The sequence below is a fragment of the Triturus cristatus genome, chromosome 7 (genome assembly GCF_964204655.1).
Source record: "Triturus cristatus chromosome 7, aTriCri1.1, whole genome shotgun sequence".
NCBI classification, from domain to species: Eukaryota; Metazoa; Chordata; class Amphibia; order Caudata; family Salamandridae; genus Triturus; species Triturus cristatus.
In genome coordinates, this window is record NC_140590.1 from 1,229,921,417 (window position 1) to 1,229,949,409 (window position 27,993).

General features: G+C 46.2%; 1 long non-coding RNA gene across 1 annotated transcript; it reads right to left on the reverse strand.

The window, feature by feature from the left end:
- Nucleotides 1-342: 342 nt before the first annotated feature.
- LOC146811681 (uncharacterized) lies at nt 343-27,946 on the reverse strand. The gene is made up of 4 exons (XR_014966771.1): nt 27,813-27,946; nt 22,750-22,920; nt 22,330-22,416; nt 343-888 (listed from the first exon to the last, which is right to left on the reverse strand). It is a non-coding gene; the product is annotated as an uncharacterized LOC146811681 (long non-coding RNA).
- Nucleotides 27,947-27,993: the final 47 nt, after the last annotated feature.

A 27,993-nucleotide genomic window follows, 5' to 3' on the forward strand; every position in this document is an offset into this window, starting at 1 on the left:
TCAAAGGTTGTGTGATTCCACTTCCTGTAACATCACACAGGGGTCACATGGCATGTGATATCACTTTTGCTACACCTGGCATTTTGATGAATCAACGTCATTGGCAGCAGCCTGGTAAATAGTGAAGCATCTTTACCATTTAGACAGTGACTGAATAAATTGCAGAGAAAATTCATTATTTACCTGGTGCATGCAAAGTTGAGGGCTTATTTATTTATTAAAATAATGCTGGGAATGGTCAGTTTCAGGAAAGCTATCTAGGATTTTTCAAATAAATATTAATGTTCTTTCATTCGCTTCAAAATACAAATATTTCAATTCAATAATACTCCAAAACTCATTCAAATGCTAATGCAACAATTTTATTCATAACATAGCACATCACCTTGGTATGGTAAAAAAACATCCCACCATTGCTTATTATTGTGCAGATGGAGAGCACCAGTACTGATTTTGGGTGACTGCAACTTATTTTGCATCAACAGACTTGGCCCAAGAGCAAAAGCGATTAAGAGAGACATCGGAAAATATTGACAATAGGAAAAGCAGGGGTGATAAAAAAACTTGCAAAAGTGAGATTCAGCAGCAGGAAATGTTGTGTGGTGATATGAGGTGGAGTAAGGATTAATCAGTCTTGATATGCGGCAACCCTGGCACTGAGCTGCACCACAGTTAGGCTCCAAAGAAACACAGTGGGCCACTGCATGTTTTTACAATGTATGCATTGCAGTTCCCAAGCTCTATGCACACCTTCTTGATTGACCTCCTTTATTTATTATCCTCAACGTTAGCTGTTGCATAGCTTAGTTTGGCAGCATATCACTGTAGATGGGCTTTCTGACCTCTTCTTTTCGCATGCCTCTGCTGTCATGCACTTAAAAACGGCACCTGTGGATAAAACAAACTTATTAACCTTTGTCTGTTGTTGCTTGTGTAACATCATCAAGAAAGATGAAAGGAACTGTAGCAAAAAATAGAGGTTATGCACTTATACATGATGAGTGAAAGGAACTCCATCTTTTCCCAGTTTATATTGTCTCACAATACAGGCAGATTAACTAAGGATAGCATTGTGGTTTACAACTGGATTCAATTCATTTTTTGTGATGCTTATTTCATTAACTGAATCACCTCTATTTCAGCTGTGGCTACTCCCTGGGGCTCTCTGTGATCTTAGGGAAGTGAAAGCTGCTAACCCAGAGAAAGTTGATAAGTGGCAAACACGAGCAATAGTCCAACCCTGCAGCCAGCTTGAACCCCACACATACATTTCATTAACTCTTAAACATTTGAATGGCTATATTCAATTCAATTCAATATGTCTTTATTTCGATTGTAAATCATAAAAGACGTTGACATTTAAAACATAATTATCCAGTTCATTTTCGTAGGAAGTTACATAGTTATACATTAAAATAATGGTCACAAGGACAATAGATCCACAATGATAAAGTGCTTAGATATATGATAAATAAATATTTTAAAATGAATAAAAACTTCTGACGGTTGTACCGCAAAAATCTATAACAGTAGATTCAGCTTGTTCGTAAAATTGACCAGGTCGGCACACTTAAAAGAAATTAAAATGACCTAATCTTTTTAGCTCGTATAGCCCACATCCAACTTAGAAACTTGGCAACTGCAATCACTATAAGTTCGTCAGTTTCTGTTTTTAAGATCCTGAATGCTTTGTTGCCAGAGCTAATGCCTAACGACAAACAAATAGGTTTTAGACACTTGTGTCTAGGAAGTTTATAAACGGGGCAAATGAATAAAATATGTACTAGAGATTCGTTCTGAGTTGGACAAAAGGGGCATTTTCTGTGATTCGTGGCACGCCATTTACTAGCAAACGAATTGATTGGGAGTGAACTCAGTCTTAGTTGGTGATAAAGTTTCCTACCATTAAAAACAGTGATAAAATCCCAGTAGCCTTCATACTCTGTATCATGTTTAAGCTCTAAGAACTCCCTTGTTAGTGACGTCCTTGTTAAGGAGGAAAAGCGCTTCATTTTGACCATACTCCAATACATTGCCTTGAATTCCTTCTTTGAGGGAAAGACATTATCAACGGGTTTTCCCACAGTCAGCTCATCCCCATCTCGCTCAATATGATTTTAACGTGTCTCAGCCAGGGGATTTTATGCATACGGTCTGCCTCCCTGACTTCGAGAAGGGCCTGAGCGTACAGGGACAGTTCTGGTGTAACCCAGAGCCTTCTCCAGTAAGCCACTGGTCTATATCGTGCCGTATCCTCAATAAAATGACAACCCATATCTAAATAGAGGGGCAGCAGAGGAGTTGATTGGGGAAGACCAGTTAGGCCCCTCAGGAATTTATTTTGGGCTATCGCCAAAGGGGCTAGGTTGTCAAATCCCCATAATTCTGCCCCATACAAAACGAGGCACTAAATTTGGAGTTGTACATTGTTAGGACTGGAGCTACAGGCATAGTATGGGAAAGACGCTGTTCCTTTAAAAGAGCACCAGACAGTTGGGCATGTTTGTGGACCAATTGGTCAATGTGCGGTTTCCAATTGAGTTTTCTACCTAGAGTAATGCCCAAATATGTAAAAACATGAGTCTGCTCTAGAGTGACTTCATTCATGGCTACTCTACCATTTATGATCTTATGTTTATGTCGAATCATACATTTGTTTTTCTCCACATTAACTATAAGGTCGTGGTCCTGACAAAACTCCTCAAATCTAACAATGGCCGCCTGGAGACCTTTTTGAGTTTTAGAGATTATCAGGGTATCATCTGCAAACATGAGCAAGGGGATCTTCATGCCTGCAAGGGTAGAAGCTACAGTGGGATGATTCTTAAAATACTGCACTGCCCTACTGATGTACAGGGAGAAGAGGGTTGGTGCTAAAACGCACCCCTGTTGCACCCCCTTTGCAATAGGAAATCTATCGGTGACACTCCCCTGCTGTCCCCAACGTACCTGTGCAAAATTGGAATAGTGTAGTGTAATTAGAAAAGCCAGTAATTCCATTGGCATGCCCTGTTCCTCAAAAGCTCTCCACATTTTGGTACGTGGGACTAGGTCTTAATCCAACGTAAGGTCTATAAAACCCGCGTAAATGGTACCACCTCCTATGATCACAACACGCCAATAAATTAAATTAAACCTAAAAACCTGGTCAATGGTGCTGGTATGTGAGCAAAACCCCGCTTGCAATGGAGATAGAATATCAAATGTGTCTATCCAGGCCTGGATTCGATTCAATACCAGCCTAGCTGTGACTTTTTGTATACAGTCAATGAGGCTTATAGGCCTATAATTGCCTGGGTTGGAGCGGTCCCCTTTCTTAAAGATTGGGAGGATTTCTGCTCCTGACCAAGTGTCTGGTATGGGGACACCACTGGCAATGGCATTCACAAGTAACTGGATATATGTTACCCAGATCGCTTTATCGTGCAGGAATAGATCAGCTGGAACACAATCCAACCCAGGCCCCCTACCTCTCGGGACTGAGTTTAACGCCAATTTCACCTCTTGCCTAGTGAAGTGCAAAGAGGAGTTGACTAGGGGCATTACATACTGTTCTGGATCTTGTTCCCTTTTAGCAAACTGGGCCTTATAGTGAGATACCCACTGTTCGGGGGCTGCGTGGTTAACTGGAGCCTGACTTGATATGCCCCTGCCACATTTCACAAGATGCCAAAAAGTGACCATATTTCTCTCTTTACTAGCCTTGAATAACTCATCCCAGGCCCTTATGGCCATATTAGTCATTGGGCCTCACAGACCCTAGTATACGGCCCGCAGGCTACCCAGTGTAACAAAGTCTATGACCTTTATTTCCATGAGCAAAGACGACTCCAAATGTAGAGAGCCCAGTCAGGTTGTCAAAGATTCCTGTTTGCCTTCCAAATATTGATTCATTAAGGGATGTATCCATGATTTGCAAATCCAATTGCAAAACATTGAAAAGTTGCAGACTCTCAAGCTATGGTGGTAATACATCCGTAAAAGGGAAATGGTCCCTTCAGAACCCTTTTTTCTTTGTAAATATAAAAAAAAGTTTTGGGGGGGAGTAGGCAGTGGACCTTGGGACCATTGTCAACTTAAAAAACTTTTCTTTAAATAGAGCCCAATTTTCTTTAAGGAAAATGAGCTGCTTAACAGAAAAATATTTACTCTATTTAAAATGAGATCACAGACATGGGGCCTGCTGATCCCAGCAGGCCACCGTCCAGTGATAGCATCCAATCGTAGTGAGTTGCAATGTGCGATCTATGTCGGGAAAATTGATGAGAAAGGTCATACACATTACGATACTGAATTTTGCGAACAGACCAATTAGTATATCAGTTGGTTTGCAATGTTCTTTTACATTCATGCAAAATCACTGTGCAGTTTGCAACAACGTTTTGCACATGGATATTTTGTCCATCGGGCCCTTTGTTCTAACAGAACTCATAAAGTGGATGTGTGTTCTCGTAGATCAAAATAACAATTCTTCCGATGCTCAGTGAGCCTTCATCCTGCATACTGCCCCATTGTGTGTTTCTCCACCTGGGATCATCATGTCTCTAAATAAAGTGAGATGACTGTCAGTGTGACCTGAATGAGCTGAGCCATTGGAAACAATGCAGTCACCACACCTCTAAAGAAGGGGTAGGGTAATCCACAACTTTGGCTGAATGTGGTATCCACCAAACTCTAAATGACCCTCCTACTCTGTAGTCGTCATTGTATGGAAAATCTAGAAAATTAGTTGACCAAACACTGTATTAAATGTTACATAGTGAGTCTCTACCTTCCTTCTGAGGACACTCATAAACTAAATATAACCTGTATGTCAATTTATGCTCTAAGAAATGCCATATGGCTGGGTCCAAACTGAGATGGCATGGTGGCCCAAAAACAATGGATTGGGATGATGCCTGAGCGATTGCCAGAGGCTGAGATAAATTCAAGCATTCCATATGTCACCTTGTTTTTATTGACAGAATTAATGCCAGGTCAGCAGTTAAAATATCCTACAGTTAACCAAGTTACTAGACATCAGTGTAATATGTTAGCTGTCACTCAAATGCTGTGAAATAAAACTATTCAAAACAACCTGGTTAGCTGCAATCATTTATAAAGAAACCGCGTGGAAGATGATATGACCCCCTCCAATTGGTATAAGGGTATGGAAAACACTGAGCCCTCTTGCCAGTCACTTGAGCAGCTCACTTTATTGAGTACATGCAAACATTTCAGCATGATATCCCTATGTTTTACCACCCTCCAGAATATCGTAGCAGTGCCTCCTGTAAAAAGTGTCAAGATCTGGGAAATAAGATGACAATGATGGGTAATTTTAATATGTACCTAGACAAAGAGATCACTAAGGCAAAGGATTTCCTAACACAGTTCAGTGGCCAGGATTTCCAGCACACAAAGGACTCCATACCTCCAGCAGGTCATGCATTGTACTTATCCTAGACTGCAACCTATTCTGTTTAAAATCATAGTATCCATCTGCCATAGTCTATTGAAGGTTTTTTTAAAAATTTGTAATTTATTAATAACACCTGCATGAACAAACCTATCCATAATCAAACGCCCCACCCACAAACCTGAAACATCTGTCTCTAGTTAACCTATCTACAGCCTGTCTATTATCACTCAGCTCTCCTTGCATTACCAAAAAATAAGACTCTATTGTAGATCAATTACATGATAAATGTGGAAAGGTATTCGACTGCTTTGCACCATTGGAAAACAGAATAATTAATCTGATTATTAAAACCAGTAGATGTGGTTTAATGCCTAGCTTACTCAATTTAAATATAACCTGTGAGGATGCCGCAGCACATAATACAGATGACTTTGATAAATCAGCATTTAACACACACTATACGAGTGATATAAAAATAATCTAGAGAATTATTTAAAATGCGTACAAAATAAGTAGAACTGAATAATGAGCCGACTGTAAGGGTCACTCAAACAGAAGTCCTTTACCTATTTTTTTCAGGAATTCAGCATCAGGCAGAAAGAGATAGATGCAGATACGTACATTTAGCCAGGACTAATGTCATTCATACCACTTCAACTTGAAAGCAAGGTATTAAAAATAAATTGAGTGCATGTGAAGATTGTGGCTGTTAGAGTTGCCTAAATAAGATTAAGATTCAGGTAGCACAAGTAGTAGCATAAGCAGAAAAACAGTTTCCGAATTAAGTGGAAATAGTCATCTTATTTTGGCTGGTCTGTCAGGTTTCTGATTAAGTGAAATTAAATTATACCAGCATACTTTTTGTAATTTTGGGAATTTAAAGTTACAGTTGCTACGCAATAATTCTCGAAATTACACATTATGCCACATTGCATAATTATGTGGCATTCGCAAATTCATAAGAATTTACTGTGCGCAATTTGTGGTAAATATTGACAACAAAAGCACGAGAACGCGAGTAGTTCATGGTGTCATTTGAATGCATCCTTGCACCAAAAAGTGATGCAGGGACTCATTTTACGCTAAAATATAGCACAAAACTACAGTTTTACATTTTGCATAATGGTTTGCATTATGTGTACTTTTGCGTAATTTTGTATAATTACACTAAAGCAAATCGCACAAATTTTGCACACTCCTATTCCTGAGCTTCTGGAAGGACATAAATATGCATTCATGTGCATAAGGGACAGAGAATCAAGGGTGTCTACTAGCATGAGCTTTTCTTGTCCTCTTGACTGCCTTCACTTCATTGGATCTTGAGGTACACCAGCATCTCATAAAAGACTGGTTTAATACCTCTGCAAAAGTATGGAAAATTGAGGGCAACTGGTAGGTCAATACACATCCAACCAAACCACACTAGGGGGCATATGTACTAGGAGTTAACGCCGCTGTAGCATCAATTTGTTTACGTTACAGGGGCTTTTTTTTTAATCGCCGTATGTACAAGTTGCCACCGACCGCAGTTAGCGGAACTTTTTCAGGGGTAAACGTGGATGTTTAGGATTGCCACTTCTGTTACCAGGACTTAAAGAAAATGAGATGCAACGTGAGTGTTCCTGTTGTAAAAATTGCAGCTAACCCCACTTTGTGATATTTACAAGGCATTCCTTGTATGGTGCAAAACCAAAAAACTGCCTCTAGGTTTTAAGACCAGAAAACAGGTGGTCTTAAAAATGGTGCAAACACTTGGGGCCTCATTTCAGAAGGATTTGATGCTGAACAGCGCTACAAGGAATGTTGCTATTCGGCCCTGTGACAAAACTACTGGGCAGGAAAGCGCACCATCAATAAGATCGGGCACATTCCTGTGCCTCATTCATGAACAATGTTGCATCGCTGTGACAAAACAGTGTTGCAACATTTTTCACTATGCCCTTCTTGCGACACCATGGATGTGCTGTGCTTACTGTACAGCGCTCAATGTCAACTAATGACAGATGCGTCTGGAAACCTGACCTATCTGACAGCGCAAAAGTCACGCATTGCTGCAGTTGTGGCACAAGCACGAACCAATTCCAGCAATGCATGGGGCCAGCCTTATTCCTACCATGAGGCAGTCGTAAGGTACTGACGCAGAGGCGTCCTACAATTGTTGCAGTGAAATCTGATGGATTTCACTGCACCACTCTTATGAGGCTTTGTTGCGTGGGAACACCCACCCTACATACAACTTAGCTGATGCAGGTATAATGTGACACAGGGCTTCACAAGGTCACGCATATGCCCAGATGCATCACTTTGCAAATCTGGCGCAACGTGGTGCAAGAATCACGCTGCAAGTACGTCAAGAAATTGACGCACCAGCGGGGTGAAACTGTCAGAAGGGGCTCATGAATAAGCCCTCCTGTCTTTTTTCCTGTGGCGGGGTAGAAGTAACAGGTCGTAGGCCAGTTCTATTTAAGTAGGGTTTTATTTTACTAAAGATACGTTTATGCCAACTTGTTATTCCTTCAGTGGCAAACTTGGCGGGATCCTTCTTGTCAGTATAATCCTTGTCCACTCTGTACGGGTTTTGGCTCCACCTCCCGGCTTCCGATGACCGGTCTCCATATTCCGTCCGTACCGATGGGTAGAGGAGGGTATGAAGACAAACAAAAGAAAAAGAGGTATCAGGACTCTTGTCCGGTGGATTACCAATGCTTAAGGGACCGGGGAGTGAAGGAGGCACCACACACTCTCGTGCACGTCGTGACACACAACGGAATTGGGATTCGTGAACTAGTGTTTGTGTGTGAGGAAAGTTATAATTGGTGATTTAGCGGCGGTCTGAGGGTTCCCACTTAAGTAGTAGTGCGGTCTCTCCTCCCCACCCACCCAAGAACTTGTCTCGTACCTGAGGAGCGTGGTTTGGCAACACGTGGGGCGCTGGCCTCCTGGCTCGGTTGGGACTGTAGCTGGACCCGGTCCTCGTTCTGCTCCGCCTTCCTTGTCCTCTCCTCTGCTCACCACGAACGCTCTCACTCTCGACTCTTCCTCCGCTCCGGTGTCGATGCATCCCCACTTCCTGGATTTCTCAGTCCTTAACGCCTGGAGCGTCCTGATGTCAGTTGGGGGCAGAGTCTCGTCACATTGGAAACCCCAGTTAAAGGAGCTGGCTTTGTGTTCATCCTCTGTTGCTGTACTCGGTACGTGGTGTTCCCCAAGACCTCTAATACCAGGTATGGGCCTAACCACCTTCACTTTGAAATTTCCTAGTAGAGGAAGGGAGTAGGACCTACACCCACTCTCCAACAGACCGTTTTCTCCACTTCTTTCCACAGTCGTAGTATTTCTTTTCTTTTGCTCTGTTTATATCCAGGTTGGAGTAGGCCAGGTCCCTCAACTTTCCCAGCTTTGACCTCAGTTGCTGGGTGTATTCCCAACAGGGATCTCTGGTCGTTCTCCTTTTTGGTCTCCCAGGCGTCCTTGGTCATCTCAAGGAGGGACATGGGTTGCCTTCCATACAGCATCTCGAATGCGGAACAACCCAGACTGCTTTCTACCTGGGCGCGTAACACATATAGGGCCAGCGGTAGGAGGCGGTCCCAGTCCTGGCCTTCGACGGTGAGCATCTTCTTCAGAGTAGCTTTTAGGGATCGATTGTACCTCTCGACGAGGCGGTTAGTCTGAGGATGGTATACTGACGTGCGGCGGTGGTGGAGACCCAAAGAGCGACATACCTCTTTCATTAGTCTGGACACGAATGGGGTCCCTTGGTCCGTCAATATTTCTTTGGGGAAGCCCACCCTGGAGAATAATTCCAGGAACTTCTCCGCAATGTTTTTGGTAGTGGGGGCTCTGAGGAGGAACGCTTCTGAGAATCTGGTGGCGTAATCTACCATTACCAATACATAGAGGTTACTTTTAGATGTCTTGGGCAGAGGACCGATCAAGTCCATACCAACTCTCTTGAATGGTGTTCTGATAATGGGCATGGGTTGAAGTGGGACTGCCGAAGGGCGTTGCATATTCTTTTTCTGGCATATTTCACACGTTTGACAGTACTTCTGGATTTCCTTATGGATACCAGGCCAGAAAAAGTGCCGCAATACGCTCTCTGTTGTTTTCTCCGCCCCAGAGTGTCCTGCTGTGAGGTGTGCATGGGAAAAGAGTAGGATCTGCTCTCGGAAGGGTACAGGGACTAATAGTTGTGTTGGTTCCCCTGGGCCTCCTTCACGATATAGGAGGTCGTTCCTGATCAAAAAGCGAGGATACGTGGGGCATGGGTTACTCTGGTTGATGTGGGCTGTTTCCCAGGCGTTGAACAAAGAGGAATCATTGGCTTGGGAAAAGCGAAAACTCCGGTCCAACAGCCATGTGTCTGGGGAAGTGAAGGCCAGAAGGGGGTTTCCCTGAACTCCAGTCTTTCTTCCTACTTTATCTTGAAACAGGGAGAGGAAATCGGGATTGTCAACCCCCAGGATAATATCTTTCAGTAGAGATTCAACTTCCCCCACCCGTACCGTACAAGGGTTTCTATCAATAGGAACCATGGTTACTAGTGCCAGTGGATATGGTTTTATATCTCCGTGCACACAACGGATATGTACTAATGTGTCTGGAACATATTGGGTAGGGAGGATAAGACCTTTCTGTACTACTGACTGCTTACACCCCAAATCTAACAAGGCTTTTACCAATTTCCCATTCACCTGTACACGTACGTAAAAGGATGACCCCAACTCTGCCGAGTACAGCACGGCCTTCGGGATGTACCCAACCTCCATGGGTTCATCCGCTGGTTTCTTCCTGGGGCACAGACGGGCGATGTGGCCCCAGTCGCCACATCTGAAACACTGTGGCCCCCTGAACGTGGGCATCTCTACTTGGGCAGGTTTGGATCTTGGAAGGTCCATCAAAGGTTTTGGTTTCTTTTCTGTTTTGGGGGTAGGCCACTTTTGTTAGCTTGCTCATTGTCCCACACCAAGGTTCGAGGTTGTGCTCTGGTATAGTTAGCGGCCATCTCGATGGCCTGTTCAGCAGAGAAATCGGAATGTTGTTTGACCCACCTCAGCGTACCATATGGGAGAGCCTCCATGAATTGTTCTAGGTACACCCTAGTCATTACCTCATCTTTGGTACTAGTGGCTGGTTTCAGCCACTTGTCCACGGCCATCTTTGGGCGAAAAAACAGGGTCTTCGGATTCTCAACTGGTACGCCTCTTTCTTTGCGAAACCTCACTCTGTAGGCTTCTGCATCTAGACCTAGATGGTCTAGAATCACTTCTTTGATCTACTGGTATGGGGTGTTCCCCGTGGCATTAGCAACTTGGTATGTAAACTGGGCTTCATCGGTCAGGAGTGGTGCCAAAAAGAATTGCCATTTTTCTTTGGGCCAGCCACACGCTCTGGCGGCCCGCTCGAAGTTCAATAAAAAAGCATCCGGATCTTCCCCGGGTAAGTACTTTTGGAGCGATATTCCTGAGGGACTATGAACGGGGGCTCGTCTTTCCACATGGCTAGAGGTACTAGGGTCATGCAACACCTTCTGCAGGCTCTCGATCTGGGCAGTGATAGTGTTTTTGAAAACCTCGCGGTCCGCTTGTGCTGAGGTCATCTGTCTCTCAATGGCCCATTCCGATTTTTTCTGGCCTTTGATGAGGTGTTGGATCACCGCCTCCATCATGGGCTAACTGATGGACTGGGATGTTGATCCCACTTCTGACACCAGTTGTGGCGGGGTAGAAGTAACAGATCGTAGGCCAGGTCTATTTAAGTAAGGTTTTATTTTACTAAAGACACGTTTATGCCGACTTGTTATTCTTTCAGTGGCAAACTTGGCAGGATCCGTCTTGTCCGTCTAATCCTCGTCCACTCTGTACGGGTTTTGGCTCCACCTCTCGGCTTCCGGTGACCGGTCTCCGTATTCCGTCCATACCAATGGGTAGAGGAGGGTATGAAGAAAAGAAAAAGAGGTATCAGGACTCTTGTGCGGTGGATTACCAATGCTTAAGGGACCGGGGAGTAAAGGAGGCACCACACACTCTTCTGCACGTCGTGAAACACAGCGGAATTAGGATTCGTGAACTAGTGCTCGTGTGTGAGGAAAGTTATAATTAGTGATTTAGCGGGGGTCTGAGGGTTCCCGCTTAGGTAGTCATGCGGTCTCTCCTTCCCACCCACCCCGAGAACTTTTCTCGTACCTGTTCCAGCCACGCTCCTCCTGGAGTGTGTCTCGGTGACATGTGGGGAGTTGGCCTCCTGGCTCCGTCGGTACTGTAGGTGGACCCGGTCCTCGTTCTGCTCCGCCTTCCTCGTCCTCTCCACTGCTCACCACAAACGCTCTCACTCTCGACGCTTCCTCCGCTCTGGTGTCGATGCACCCCCACTTCCTGGATTTCTCAGTCCTTAGTGCCTGGAGCAACCTGACGTCAGTTGGGGGCGGAGTCTTGTCACATTGGAATCCCCAGTTAAAGGAGCCAGCTTCGTGTTTATCCTCCGTTGGTTCCAATAAAGTTGTGGATTGTGGTTTCCAGTCTTCCTGATGAGAGGGGACAAGAGGGGGAGATGGAGGCACTGCAGGCCACCAGTCGACATCGGGCTCTAATGTCTTGCCCAGTGAGCCCGCCCCGTCACATTCGCCTAAGTTGGCGCACATTGGCTGCCATGCGCCAACGCAGATACCCGTGCACCATGGTGCACAAGTGACTGTATTGCAAAGTTGATTGATGTAGTGACTCCATCTCTTCTCGAAATGTCTGCAGGTGGGGCTGGACTAGTGGAGGGCGGGAGTAAACCAGTTGGCCTTCTTGGAGTGTTGTTTGCATGGTCTTTTCTTAAGAAGTGCCAGGGTATTGGCGCAGTTGGAGGTCCATCGGTGGAGGTTGCTCACTGCGGTGTTGGCGTCTGTAAGCGTTGGCCAAGTGGTAGGGCTGAGGGAGTTGACTGGAAGTTCTTCGGTGGCCTTGATCCAGCCACGATGGGAGAGGTAATGATGGCAATGGTGTACATTGGGTGTGGTGAAGGCGTGAAGTAAACAATGATAGTCGGTACAGAAGAGTCCTGTGGTGTGGCTGTAGTTGAAGTTCACCTGGTGAAAAAGAGGGGCTTGAACCTGTGTCAGGCTACCTGGGTTGGTGCGGTGACTGGCTGCTTGAGTCCGATGTTGGTGAGGTTCTCCAGGAGGGGGGGGGGTGGTGTTCTGGTCACTGGGGTTGTGCAGATGGAACTTGAGGTCTCCGAGCAGGATGTAGTCGGTGGATGGGAGAGCCTGGGGTGAGATGAGGTCTACAATGGCATCGGTGAATGGGGGTTCATGGCCCGGAGAGCCTGTAGATGGTGGTGTTGGGGTTGGTCCGGATCTGGAAGTGGAGGTGTTCCATGGTCACCGTCGTGCCATTAGAGTGGTGGTCAGTCGGAGTTGGCCTTTTTAGACAATGGCAATGCCTCCTCTTGGCCCCTTGGGGTGGTCCATGCGGGTGAATTTGTAGCCATCGTGGCTGGTGATGGCGATATCTGGAGCAGAGGTTGGTTCAGGTTTCCATGAAGAAGGTAATGCCTGAAGAGGGGGCGTCAAGGAGGTCCCAGATTTCTGTTGCGTGTTTGTGGAAGGATCGCACGTTGAGGAGGATGCAGTTGAGCCAGTCGGCTAGGCGACAGGAGGTGCTGGTGTACTGATGTGGCAGAAGGTGCGTTTGCAGTTTCAACAGGTACAGGGTGCAAGAGAATTCTACAGTGTTGCTAGATGGCAGGCGGTGTGGCGCCCAGGTTTTATGGCGAGGAGGGTGCTGGCGTTGTAGCGGTGGAGTGTCCGAGAAGAAGGGTCCTTGGTGCTGGGTGCGGTCCTGGGGCGGATGGACACAGATGGGCTTGCCTTTGGTGCACCAGTGGTACGCCCGGTGCACATGGCCTCACAGGAGATGCCATTATGTAGTGCAGCGGGGGGACTGGACAGCTAGGAGGTGCGAAACGCTGGAAAAGACCCTGGAGGGGCCCGGGACACGGGGGGAGCGTGGGTTGAAATATATTTTATGGCAATTCTTACCTCGAGGCTGGGTTCTGAATTTTCTGTGCTCCTGCTCTCCTGAGTCTGCTTCCAGGAACAGGAAGCAGGCAGCCAGGATCCCTCCCCTAAGCCAATCAAAGCAGTGTTGTGATTAAACTTGAGCGCCGTGCCAAGGCGTTCAGCCTGGGGCTGGAGGGGTGGGCATGTTCTCTATGCAGGCTGTAATGCAGCCTTCATTTCGAACAGGGATGTGTGCATGACTGCTTTGGCCGGCCTGAGAAGGCCGACCAAACAGTCATTGCACACTTGAGTGGGCATGTCACTCTGCCCCTGCCCTACTCTGTGGGTAGAGCAGCCCCACCCACCCACCCTACATCCCGCAAAGGAAACATAGCAGGAGTACATCAGAAAGTTATCTGTTATGTTTCTTCATCTTGCACTGCTTGAAAGCAGTGGGGTGACGCTCTTCCGCCTAAGCGGATTAGCCGCCACTGGGGTTGCGTCACCCACAGGTGCTAGGCCTGGGCCCGACTCGACCCCCGGGCCTCCTCCACTACGCGCCCCACCTTTTCCTCACCTGGACATTGACACTGTGACGCTATCCGCTGAACTCTCTCCAAATCTGTGACTCAGCCAGCAAGAGCCTCAGCCAGGTGAGATTTCACAAGCCAGGGTACAGCAGTCGGCGCCAAGTCCACTGGGGAACCTCCCGATGCAGGTGATGCAACAGGGCCCCCTTAGGCATGAATTTGCAGCGCTCCCACCACACAAGTTCAGCACAGCTTAGGGGCCATGTCCTCCACAGCGTCTGGCCAGCGCAGCATCCTCTGGCCTGTGATGCAGAGAAGTGCAGCCCACCAATGGTAATCTCCTCCGTGCTCTCCGGTGTAGTGGTGGCACGTGGTATGCGATGCAGACCTCCCTACATTGGTGCGCAGGAGTGCCTCTACCATTCACAGCTCCAAGGGGCACCAGGCAGTCTTCTCACACAGGTCAGCAACGACCTGGCAGACTTCACCACCAGGTAAGGGCGATCGCCGATGCCTCAATGTCTACCATCACAGCCCAGCAACTCCGCAGCACCTCCTCATCCCACTTCGGGGTCCAGATACAGGCCCAATGAGGCCTCCAGGCCCCAGGGACTGTCCGCACTTTTAAGGTTTTGGATGCCATGGTGTTGCAAGGAGTGCACAATGATAAGTGATGCATCACTGGTTTTGCCCAGCGTTGCCCCTCTTTTCATGATTGTAGCTCTGGATTTCCTCTTCCCCTGGGTCTCTGGCTGGTCATCCTGGCTGTTGGGGGGTATGGGGGGGGGGTGTGTTGATCTGTGCTGCACTTGTCCCTGGCTGCTCCAGTCTGCATTCCATTGGTTTTGATTCCTATTTTTTATTGGAGGTGGACTTATAGGCTATTTTCTTAAAATTTTCTGCCCCCTAGTCGGAAATTTCGAACTACATAAATATCGAGTCCTAAATCTCGTCAGTGAGAAATATCAACAGAAGAATATCGTGGTCAGGAATATCAATTTGAAGATAAGAAATATGGTTTTTAAAAATATAGAAGATAATATAATTTGCAAAAATATAGTTCTTATATATCGATTTTTTTAGTTAGTGTTACGTAGTTTAGCATATATTTAAATGAATCTGATGTATTTTTTTGTATAAGTATATTTTATGTTTTTTATTTTGTGTAACATTTTTAGTAGTAATCAATTTTATTTTAATTAAATTTTGAGTTTTTTAGTTCCGTAGTGGGTTGTGAGTTTATCGGGTAATACGGTGGGAAGTCATTTAATTATAATAAATTAATGATATTTTTTTTTTTTTTGAAACCGTTTATTGCAGTTCGTAAAAGTTACAGGTATGGGCCTACAACCATCCGGCCGGCCGCTAGAATGACAAAAACATATTGCACACATACAGTAAAAGTCTCTAGGCAGTGCAGAGCAGTGAAACAGGAGTAATCAATGGTGCAGGCCACACAGCTCCAAGCCCACAGTACGGTTCCCTTTTCTTGAAACAAAACAACACCAAAAAACCACACCCGCAGGGCAACCCGCGATCCAAAATAACAGCACGTGCTCCATAAGTGGGGGATCCAAACCAGCAGCAGAACTCTGGAGAGGGGAATGGGAATAGATCAGGGACTGGGGGACCGCGCGCCCGCGGCTGAGGGAGGGGGGCCATCTAGGGAGACGGAGCAGGCGAGGCAGCCGGTAGCAGTGGTGGCTCACAAATACCCCCGCGGTAGGCGTTCCAGGGGCCCCAGAGTTTCACCCACGCCCCAGGCTTACCTCTCGCCACATACACCACCTTTTCACGAAACATACACCAATCCATATGCTCTTTCCAGGCCGACACCGCAGGGGGCCTCTGGGATCCCCACAATTGAGCAATGTCGCGCTTGGCTATCATGTATCCCAGAGTCACCCACCGCGTCTGCGGGACCGAATAGTCATTCGGTTCCCATACATTCAGCAAGCATCTCCTCGCTTCAGGCAGCAGCGCAACACGCGTCACCACACGCAGGACCTCATGCACACCACGCCAGAATCGCTCCACCTTCGGGCACTCCCACAGTATATGCATGAAAGTCGCCAACGCACCACAGCCACGCTTACACATTCCGTCACCAGCAAAACCCATACGCAGAAGCCTTGGCCCCGTCACGTAAACCCGGTGAAGGATCTTGAGCTGGACGAAACGAAGGCGAGCCGGGATGGCCACCTCTTTCGGAGAGGCCACCGCGGAAATCCAATCCTCATCGTCCAGCTCCAGCCCGTCGGCAACCCAAGCCTCGCGGAGACTAGTAAGCAGGCACGATCTATCGTTGATCAGTTTTTTGTATATGAGGGAGATCGTGCTGTCCGGGACATGGCCATCTAGGACTCTGTCCTCCAGGGGGGAAGACTCCGGAATGGATGCGACATCCGGGAAGACGGAGCCCAGCGCATGGCGGACCTGTAGGTACCGAAAGTACTCACTGCCCTGCAGCTGGAACTCCGCCTGCAGCGTCTCAAAAGTTTTGAATCCCCCCCTCGTCCAGAGATCTCCCACCGTGCTGATTCCGATCGTGTCCCACTTCTCGAAGCCCTTCGACGTCCACAGGGAGCCCAACCTCTCAGACGCATACAGCGGTGACGCCCGGGTCAAACGGTCCTTCCACCCCATAGCTGCATTAGCCGCGTGCCAGACACGCACCATAACACGCGTCGGTCCCGTCAAACGGGAGTCGGGCACGCCAGCGTAGAGCGCTCGATTGTAATCGCCACCGGGCAGGAGCATCTTATCCATCTCAAATGCCGGGTTCAAGGCGGGCCCGTAAAGGCCATGATTAATTGCAGCTAGTTGGGAGGCCCAGTAATACCGTTTAATGTCAGGGAGGGCGACCCCCCCATCGTACCACGGGAGCGTCAATTTAGCCAGAGCAATGCGCGACCTCCCGTCCCAGAACAGGCGCCGCTGGAGGCCCTCCACCTCACGGAAATAGCGTGCCGGGACCAAGTCCATAGTATTCTGGAGGGCGTAGAGGAAGCGTGGCAGGGACATCATTTTAAACAAGGCCGCTCGGCCGAGCGGCGAGAGCGGCAGACGCCGCCAGCGCACCACGTCCTCCCTCAAACGCCGGAGGGGGGGTAACAAATTCCGCTCATAGCGGGCCTCCGGGTCAAGAGTGATATAGATACCCAGGTACCGAAAACCTTGGGAGGCAATCTGGATCGGACAGTCCCGTGGTAGGGCCGGAGCCTCCCCGGAAAGCACATATACACAGGATTTCGCCCAGTTGATGACCAGGCCTGAGTTGCGACCGAATGAACGCAAAACATCAACAAGGACGATCAGTGATTTACGCGGGGAGGCGAGATACAGAAGGATATCGTCAGCATAGAGGGACACACGGTCCTCATGCTCGGGGGTCCAGCGGAGACCACGGATATAATGATATTTTTTATTTAATAATATTTATTTCATTGAGATTTTATAGTCTTAATTGGGGAAGTTATTTATTTTTCATTAATTATTAATTTGTTGTTAATTATTAATTAATTGAAAATTAAAAATGCAAATTGTGTAATTATTTCTAGGTGCGGGTTGTGGAGTTTATAGGGGTAAAGGGTGGGAAGTAATTTATTTGTAATTAATTCATAATTAGTTGTTAATTATTAATAATTAATTAATTAAAATTAAATATGGAAAGCGTGTAATTATTTTTAGGTGTGGTTTTGGTGTTTTTTGGGGTAAAGGGTGGGAAGTAATCTATATTTAATGAATTAATAATTAGTTGTTAATTAATCTTATTATATTAATTGAAAATTAAATATGGGAATGGCGTAATTAATTTTAGGTGTGGGTTGTGGGGTTTATGGGGTAGTTAATACATTTTCATGTTTTTATTTTGTTTTATAACTTTTTTTATAATTAGAATTATTTTTAATTTAGATGTGGATTAGATGTGGATTGTAAATTGTGTGGTGTTATAGGGTAGGATGTAAATTTCTAGCTAAAAATATTTGTTTTGTTTGAAAAATATTTTTATATTGTATTTAATATTATCTGTAGGTATTTGTGATATGTATTTAACATTTTAATATGTTTTTTAAAAATTTATAATATTGAATATATTTGTATTTACATTTTTACCATATTTATATATTTTTTTATTTTATTTTGTTTTTCAAATATTTTTTGTTGTTGATATTTTGTTGGGTTTTAACCTCTTCAGTGCCCCGCGCTTTCCACGCCCTGTGCCGGGCGTTTCATTAGCGGGCGGGGTTCATGACGAGATAGTCTCGTTATGGGCACAGCGCAACCGCGCTCCATGACGAGACTATCTCGTCATGGACATTGAAGGGGTTAATTTGGAATTGACTGTAGTGGGAATAGTAATTTTTACCCCTCCACTATCCAACACTTTCCCTACTGTTGCACTTATTGGAGTGGGAATAGTAATTTGCACCCCTCCACAATACAACACTTTCACTACTGTTACACTGACTGGAGTGAGAATAGTAATGTTTACCTCTCCGCTATCCAAAACTTTCTCTACTGTTGCAGTGATTGGAGTAGGAATACTAATTTTTACCCCTCCGCTATCCAACACTTTCCCTACTGTTGCACTCACTGGAGTGGGAATAGTAATTTTTACCCCTTCGCTATTTAACATTTCCCTATTGTTGCATGCATTGAAGTGGGAATAGTAAATGTTATCCCTACGCTATCCAACACTTTCCTTACTGTTGCACTCACTGGAGTGGGAATAGTCATATTTACCTGTCCGCTATCCAAAACTTTCCCTACTGTTGCACAGATTGCAGTGGGAATAATACAGTTTATCCCTCCACTATCCAACGCATTCCCTACTGTTGCACTCACTGGAGTGGGAATAGCAATTTTTACCCCCCCGATATCCACCACTTTCCCTACTGTTGCATTGACTGGCATGGGAAATGTAAGGTTAAATATTTTTAAATAATTTAATGTTTTAATTAATAATAGAATGTTTTAGAACATTGTTTTGTTATTGGTATATGTATATATATATATTTATTCGTTACATTTTTATATATTTTTTAAATTATAAAATACATTTAAATTAATAGTTTATGAATCGTTTTATAGTAAATATATGTAATAGTTATTAAATATGTGTGTTTAATTTCTTTAAGATGAGTTCATTTGTTATTTTTGTTGAAATGTATGTTAAATCTATTTTTTATTTTTAAATTAAGGGGCTCACTATAATGGCAGTCGGAAAACCACCCCGACCACCATGGTAGCCGAAAACCACCGCCCGCCGTCACTGCGCCAAAACCGGCAGACGGATTAGGATCTACCGCCTGAAAAATCTGACCGCGACAGAAAGAACCACCGAAAAACCACCCGACGTGTGCGGAGAAGGCGGAAACCAGTCCTCGGTGGTCAGATTTGCAGCAGAAACACATCGACCCGCCGCCAGCACAGCAGAGACACCGGCATTGAAATTAGGATATCCCTGATATGGCCACGGTGTGGTCCGCTGTTTCCGACCGCCACGGTCGAAAAGAGTGTTGAATGGGAGGGACGGCAGAAGGGCTGGAGCATAGCTACTGCTGCGTACGCTCCATGAGACAAAAAGGCGGCCAAACTCAAAATGCACAACAAGGCCACTAAGTGCACACAGCAAACTAGTCCTGCCCCCAAAAACACCTAACACATGCCAAAGACACACCCCCATGGCAAATCCAAAAACTACAAATCCCAGGACAACACACAGAACACACCTGACAGCAATATCCAATTTGGACACACCCACATAGCTGAGTATAAAACCAGACCCTTCCCTGACCACAATCCTTTGCAACACTCTAGAAGAGAAGGGCCCAAAACCACATCAGAAAGGAGAAGCAAAACATTACACCACACGCACATCACCACCACCACCACCACTTCTACACCTGCACCTCTAACCCCTTTGCACATCACACACCATACACATCACCACCACAACCACCACTTCCACACCCGTACCTCTAACCCCTTGGCACATCACACACCATGGCATCACAGAAAACGCCCAAATTCACTGATAGTGAGTTGAGGGTCATGGTAGATTAGATAATCAGAGTTGAGCCACAATTGTTTGGTAACCTGGTCCAACAGACACCAGCAGCCACCAGATCACAAATGTGGGCAAGAATAGTTGAAAAGGTCAATGCAGTGGGGACCACCCCACGAAACCGAAATAAAATCATGAAGCGGTGGCATGATCCGAAGACATTGGTGAAGAAGAAGAGGGCCAAGAACCATGAGCTGGCTGCGGGGACTGGCGGTGGCCCTTCCCTTCCACTCAAAACATTCAAGGAATGGGAGGAGAAGGTGCTTGCCATACTGCATCCAGAGTCTCACAGGAATAGCCAGGGGAGTGCAGGCTGGTAAGTACAAACAAATGCATACCATCACACTGCTATGTACTGTCTTGCACAACTACAAAGCTACACCTCCTAGGCACAAGTCCAGTCACCAGCACCACAACACCCAAGACAGGTCTCACAGATGTCTCAATCACTCCATATAAATCACCCCAAAGCTACTCAACATTCACAGGGTGGCATGTGTACAGGCAACCAGCACCATAACTCCCACCAGGCCCCCTGTCACACCCCTGACCGGGATGTAGCACCCCCCCAGCATGTGGCAGCCATTGTATCTCACCAACCAAACTCACAGGTAGGTAGCCATCTTCCCAGGGAGGGCTGTGTGGGGGTGGGAGACCTTCACCACAACTCCCACCAGGCACCCCTGTCCCACCCCTGAGTAGGATGGAGCACTCCCCACCACCCAGAAGCATGTGGCAGCCATTGTATAGTTCACCCTCACCTAGCAGATAGGTAGCCATCTTCCCACGGAGGGCTGTGTGGGGGTGGGAGGCCTGTACTACAACTCCAACCAGGTACCCCATCCCACCCCTGAGCAGGATGGAGCACTCCCCACCACCCAGAAGAATGTTTCAGCCATTGTATAGTTTACCCTCATCTAAGAGGTAGGTAGCCATCTTCATGGGGAGGTCCGTGTGGGGGTGGGAGGCCTGCAATACAACTCCAACCATTCCTCTGTGTTCACAAGTTCAGCAAGATGGAGCACTCTCCCCCCAGCATGTGTCATACATTGCATTGTACACTGAAACCTAACAGGTGGGTAGCCATTCACCAAGGCTGTTCTGTCTGTGGGAAGGAGGCCTGCACTACGACTTCCACCAGGCCCCCTGGCTTACCCCTCGCTTACCCCTCAGCAGTATGGAGCACTCCTCCCCCCAATGCATGTGTCAGCCATTGTATAGTTTACCCTCACCTAACAGGTAGGTAGCCATCTTCCCAGGGAGAGTTTTGTGGAGGTGGGAGGCCTGCACCACAACTCCCACCAGGCACCCCTGTCCCACCACTGAGCAGTAGGGAGTACTCCCTCCACCCAGAAGCAGGTGGCAGCAATTGTATAGTTCACCCCACCTAACAGGTAGGTAGCCATCTTCCAAGGGAGGGCTGTGTGAGGGAGGGAGGCCTACACTACGACTTCCACCAGGTACCCCTGTCCCACCCCTGAGCAGGATGGAGCACTCCCCCCACCCAGAAGCAGGTGGCAGCCATTGCATAGTTCACCCTCACCTAAAAGGTAGGTAGCCATCTTCCCAGGGAGGGCTATGTGGGGGTGGGAGGCCTGCCCTACGACTCTCACCAGGCACCCCTTCCCACCCATGAGCAGGATGGAGCACAACAACCCCACCCAGAAGCATGTTTCAGAAAGTCCACAACAATGTGACAGCAGGACAGCTAATCAGTCAGTGCATGCACACAAGCAGACATCCATAAAAGCATGGAGACAGATGACAACACAAGGCCTCATATCACTCAAATATTGACAGAGATACAATATCAATATACAGTGTGCAGACAGCTAAGCATATGTAACTGTCACAGAAACAGGAGTGTGACAAATCCAATGTGGAAGCAAATCAGGGCACCAACATGCACAGCAACAAATTCTCTCTGTAACTTCCATGGGGGCTGAGCATGAAGGGCCAGAGGAAAAGTAAACAAGCATGGTCTGTTGAACAAAGAAATCAAAGCACACGACAGGACAAAGGAATGCATGAGATGACAATGGCTAGTTCATGCGGTTGTGTCTTGGGCCATGGCAGTGACCCACAGGTGGTTCTAGACAGTAGCTACCGCGATTTGGGTGCCATACATTAACATGGTGACCGGGATCTGGGTGGCGGAGCACTTTGACAGCACATGTGGACACATCATGCTGTGTTAATGGACAATGGGCATCATCAGCCATGGCATGTTGGGATAGCCAGAGTCCCCTACATGGAAACATCATGTAAAGAAGTGGGTGAGGAGATGCCGTAAGATACAAAGATACCGCTAAATACAGGACAAACAGAGTATACCCACCAACAAGACATGCTCGTTCATTGTGCAGCCGCAGCATCATTTGTGGCACCCTGCTACGCCTCATGATGTAGGCATCGTGTGCTGACCCTGGAAAACGTGCACAGACATGGGAAATCAGCATGTTGGGTAGATACACCACAAGGGCATTAATAGAGTGATAATGTTTACGGTTGCGATAGGCTACCTCCTGTGCCTGTGGTGGTACCAAAGCCACATGTGTCCCATCAATGGACCCAATTACATGGGGCATCCCTCCCAGGGCATAGAATTCACCCTTGACACCTGTCAACTGCTCACGAGTTGGAAAATGGATGAATTCATCCAGGTGCTCCAACATGGCTTCTAAAACATCATGCAGGACACGGCTGAACATAGGCTGGGACATGCCACCAACATCAGCTATGGTGAATTGAAACGTACCGGTGGCAAAAAAATGTAGGGCTGCCATCACCTTCATCTTGGGGGTCAGCGCAGTAGGATACCTGTGTCGTGGTTGAAGGTGTGGTTCCAGCTTTGCGGTCAAGTTCTCAATCAACTGTTGCGAAAATCGGTAACGTCTTATGCAGTCACGTTCCCTCATGGCACCCAAGTCTGGCATTGGTCGGGGGAGAAGCAGAAAATTGGAATGAATATCGAAGAGTGAGTACACAACAACATCAATGTCAATGTACTGAGCACATGCTCAACTGCTACTACACAACTGTTAAATACAGAGTCTGGTCTGTGCAATACATCCAGGACACGTATGCCAGCCAGGTGATTCTCCTACGAAAAGCCAGCTACACCCGTTGATTGGCAAGTCTACATGACATGCCCTGAAACGAGCTGTGGGCCAGTGTAAGTCAACAGCCAGACACATCACAGGAGTGACATACATCCACATATCTGCATTTGAAGAATGTCCTCTCATACAGACAGCTGGCTGCAAGCTAGACTCACAGGTCACATGTAATTAAAAATGTACAGCTCACACACATTGCGAGGAAGGGGTACACGTGAAAACTGAAAACACAGACATTGAGACAACGCAGATATGTCCTCATGTCGAAATACCATGTTCGATGCATACAGACACGTTACGTGGTATTCCACGTGGCATGGTGTGCGTAGATGTGTGCCATGCCCATCTACACACCGTCACATGTTGGATGCAGAAACAGCAGATGCAGTTGGTGGGACACCAACAGCCAGCTCATGGGAACACATGACACACACATGACATAGTCACTTCGTGGCACGCTGGTTGTTAAATGTCAGTTATCAGTGTCCCTGTCCCTGGCATCAGGGGACATTTGCGGGTGTTGGTCACTGTGCCATACCAGTGATGCTGTGCTTGACACGTTTGTACTACATGCACACATGTGCAAAGTGTGAAGGGGAAGTGTGCCACATAGTGTCCTATCACACATGACATGTGTACACAGGTCATCACACATCTATTGTGCTTAAACATGAGGAGACGTGTGCAATATCACTGCCTGACACACCTAGGCCCTGCACATGAAGGACTGCAATGACAATGACTTGATGTACAGCCTTGTGCGAGTCTGACACCTCCATTGATTACGTGCGCGCCCCCTATCACCAGTGTAAGCGTGTGAAAGGCACCGTACACACGCTCTGAGGGCGTGTGTACGGTCCGTATCACTATAGTAGTGGTGCTGTAGGAGCATGCGTGTTATGGGCCATACACACGTACGTGTACTACCAGTGCCTACACGTACGTGTACACGTACGTGTAGGCACTGGGAGTACATGTACGTGTACTACCTCAGTACACGTACGTGTACAACTAGTGCGTACACGTACGTGTACTGAGGTAGTACACATATGTGTACTACCAGTGCCTACATGTACGTGTACACGTACGTGTAGGCACTGGGAGTACACGTACATGTACGTGGAGGCACTGGGAGTACACGTATGTGTACTACCTCAGTACACGTACGTGTACTACCAGTGTCTACACGTACGTTACATGTACGTTTAGGTACTGGTAGTAGTACACGTACGTGTAGGCACTGGTATGACTTTGTTATGCAATGTGCTACACTAGCACTTAAATAAAAAAAATTCAGCTTTGAAGGACAACTGTATTGGCAAACCACTGGTACTTCCATGGGGAGTACCTGTGCACCAAGCATGGCCAACCTCTATATGCATAACTTTGAGACTCAACACATCTATCCTCTACATAATCCTTTCCATTATCAACTCAAACTGTGGAAACGCTATATAGATGATATCCTGGTCATCTGGGAAGGTGACCAGGAGTCTCTCGAAGACTTCTCTATATGGCTTAACACACGGGATACGAATCTGAGGTTTACTGGTGAGAATAACAACTTCTCCATTCCTTTCCTGGACCTCAGACTGTACCCTAAAGATGGGAGGATCCACACTGAGCTATATCGGAAACCAATGGCCCGTAATTCCTTGTTGAGTTTTCATAGCTTTCATCAAAGGGCATTACTAACCAATCTTCCAGTCGGTCAATTTCTCAGACTAAGGAGAAATTGTTCAGAACTGGTTCAGTATCATAAACATGCCAAGAAGTTGACTGAGGAGCTAGCTGCCAGACATTATCCAACACAACTGATAAAAAGAGCGGCCAAAAGAGCTCGTAACAACGACAGGGGGGCACTCCTGGAAACGTATACCAAACCGAAATCAGATAGATTGGTGTGTGTGACAACTTTCAGTAACCTAACTACAAATGTAACAAGCATTGGCAATGCCAATCGGTCTCGCCATTGGGACCTTATATGTATTTAGCTATGCAGCACATTAGCCTGGGTGCTGAAACATCTACTGTTCTTTAACATGGAGGGAAAGTAAGCACCAAACTGTGTGACGCGCCAGGTATGGGAACAGATGGTCACACCGGACGTGGGCAGTGGCTCTTAACTCAATGAACCCTAAGTATGCTAGTATCCTGCCTCACTGCTGCTAATGTTAACGCCTAAAAAAAGGTGGCCAGGAAGTTGAAACACTGTATTTGGTTGAAGCCTAGGTGTTCCTGAACTTTTTGAACTTGGGTACTAAACATTGAGGACCAGAACGACCTAATAACTCCCTAAATGGATGCACCAGAGAGGGCCACTGAACCATCTCGTGGGTGACGAACTTGCCATATAAAATTGGGCTTTATGTAATGAACTTTCCAAACTGGGGTGGCATTAAATAAACTCGTTTATTTTTCCATGTGTCTTTAAAAAAAATTATTTTCCGCTCAACTCACTCTTAATTTACCAGTAGGACTCTGCTTAAAACAGGTATTTACATTATGAACAGTTACATTCACTTTTACATAATTTGGGGTAAATATGAGAAAGCATGGGCAGGCACTACCACTTAGACACTACACTAGAATGCAGCTGCTGTTTGTGAGAAAACATGTCTTGTTATATAACGGAGGACAGGATTTAAAAAAAATACTCTGAGCGAATGTCCTATAGCAAGATGATATACTGCCACGCCACACTCTGAAGGAACCTGACACGTTTAAAAGCACCACATTACAAATGTAAATACAAATGTAAAGTTGGTCTGTAGATTTCTAATGCATCAGACGGATATATATCTTGCCCGGGAATTCTTATATGCTGGCTCTCGTATTTTAACATACAACCCAATCTCTAAATAGTGTCAAAGTTACCAGCGATGTCAGAATCTTATTGCATTACCCTCGTGCACCGGCTCAAGGGAAATGCAATCAATCCACTCACACAGTATTTACCCATCTTAAATTTATCATTAAGAATGCGGTTAAAAATATTTTTTCATTACAAAATCGACATACTTGTAGTGGATGGAATTCCACTGAAATTAATCAAATGTACACCTTTCCTATTACAAATGTAAATTATAGAAATAAGAATATTTTACACAATTTAAGAATTCTTTTCAACCGGCCAATTCTGTTGAGATTATGCAGCAGCACAGAATACCAGCTGGACAGGGCCTACGGGTGGCAAACCATGCTCCAGGTGTAATTCCAAGCTGAAAAAAAATCGAAGACTCTATTCCATTCTCATCTTTGAGGAAATGAATGGATGCCACGGTGGATTGCGTCAAGTAGTTAAATGAGCAGGTGAAACATTTGCCTTGATAGCCGAATGCTGGCGCTATCATTCCTTGAGAACACTTGGGTATATAGTTGCAACCCAGCAACTAACTTTGCATATAAGCAACCATCGCAGTGCCTAATTTCAGATGCAGTTTAGAGGTTAAGAGGGGCATTTGTTTAATTCTGAAATGTAAACATCTTGTTTAATATGCAGACAAGCAAGCTGTCACTCTCTGGCTGTTATGCCACGTCATACCATAAATGAATGGTTAACGGAACCGACTTAGGTGAGTCGTCTGCCAGGCACACATTGAAACCATCTCCCTGCTTTGGGTCAGCACCCTCCAGATGCAATGACGTGCTGGGCGCTCTTTAAGCAAGCACGCGGCTGGGTTTTCTTAAATCTTCCCTCTACACAGACAAGACATGTACAAATACAACGCCTACGTAATCTCACTGCTTGTGAGCCTTGGCATTTGGCAGCGACACTAATTGCTGCAACTCTCTGAAAACATACCAGCTGCAACACGCACATGCACATGCGTGCACTCAGACACACCCAAAGATTAAAAGAACTTCATACACCGAGACAATTATAAAAATACAACCTCGCCTGGCTCGCCTGGACCAGGGGTTGGAAAACCCCTGATCCAGCAGCATAAAGGGTGGGGAACCGAGGGACAGGAGTGCGGTGCTGTGGAAAAGTAACAGCGAGACAGCTGATCATCTAATGCTATAAGAGGCACACTGACCAACGATAATATAAATCTGTTGGCATTGTATAGTTTATTGAAAATGAATTTTGATGGGATAAGGAGATTTCACTGCATAAGAACTTTGAATAGTTATATATCTCCTGGCACAGTATGTTAAACTTAGATTCTTTTGGTTTGCACCGGACTTATTTCTTGTGTTTATTTTCCGGTATTTTGTCCTGCTCGGGCACCGTACATGCTTCGTGTGGTTTACAAACTTTCATCAGCTGTGCACACAAACGTTTCTGATAGACGCATACACTTACTAGCAGCTGCAGAGAACAAGTTCGGTGAAAGAAACAGGGCGGGCTACTTATGACCTTAAACATGACACGACGTGCGTCCGCCGTTTAAATTGGGGTAATATCTATTGAAAGTCGTAACTGTAACGTTCTTTCACCTTGCACCGGATTTATTTCCGGTGTTTATTTTTCAAGAATTTTGTCCTGCTGGGGCACATTGCATGCTTGCTTTGGATCACAAACATTCGTCGGCTGTGCACACAAACTTTTCTGATGGGCAAATACACTTAAATGGACACATACACCTATAAGCAGCTGCACAGAACAAGCAACTGCCGAAGAAACACGGCAGGGACTGCGTGTGCATCCCTGCTCGTACTCCAGGCGAGGAAACTTTTGTTTAAAATAAGTAGTTACCACAAAGGGGTTGGGTTGATTTATATCAAGCAGTTCCACTGGTTATCTCACGTGTGTCGTTTGATCTGAAAATATGGGACCCTGGAAGCAAAGAGTCGGTCCTAACCTCTTCGGACTATGACGATGCAGCCTAGAACGGAGGCAGCACATGCGCACCAACTTCTCGAGAATCATTCTGTGA